Here is a 599-nt window from a genome sequence, read left to right on the forward strand (position 1 = left end):
CAGTGGATAGACATTTACAAAGATTCTGTACTTGGCATTCCATTTTATGCTGATTTTTTCTACTCTATATAGGTGAATACTGAGTTTTGAATAGATTCATATCACCATAGCAGTCTGATATCATCCTTATACATTGTGCTTTGACTAAAAATGTTTTTGCTCTACAATTAACTCTATATTTAGCATGATGAACTATTCTGCTTTCACTATTTTTCAGCAAAGTGCAGATACTCCTTCAGGATCAAACATCTTTGCATTTGAGATTTATGTGGCATTAACAGCCTTTACCAAATACAATATAGCAGTCCCCAGTGGCAAGAGCTACATCTAGTAGGAGACAGAGAACATTTCAGGACTGTCTCCTACAGTACCGAAATCATAGAATGGTGAGAGTGAGGGGAGGAGGTAGCTAATCCTACTACGAGAAGGCTGATGCACTTTCCGTCTGTCCTCCCACAGGAGCGTTCATTTCCATCTGTCCTCCCACAGGAGCGTTCATTTCCATCTGTCCTCCCACAGGAGCGTTCATTTCCGTCTGTCCTCCCACAGGAGCGTTCGTTTCCGTCTGTCCTCCCACAGGAGCGTTCGTTTCCGTCTGT

This window comes from Mus caroli, chromosome 9 (assembly GCF_900094665.2).
Source record: "Mus caroli chromosome 9, CAROLI_EIJ_v1.1, whole genome shotgun sequence".
NCBI classification, from domain to species: domain Eukaryota; kingdom Metazoa; phylum Chordata; class Mammalia; order Rodentia; family Muridae; genus Mus; species Mus caroli.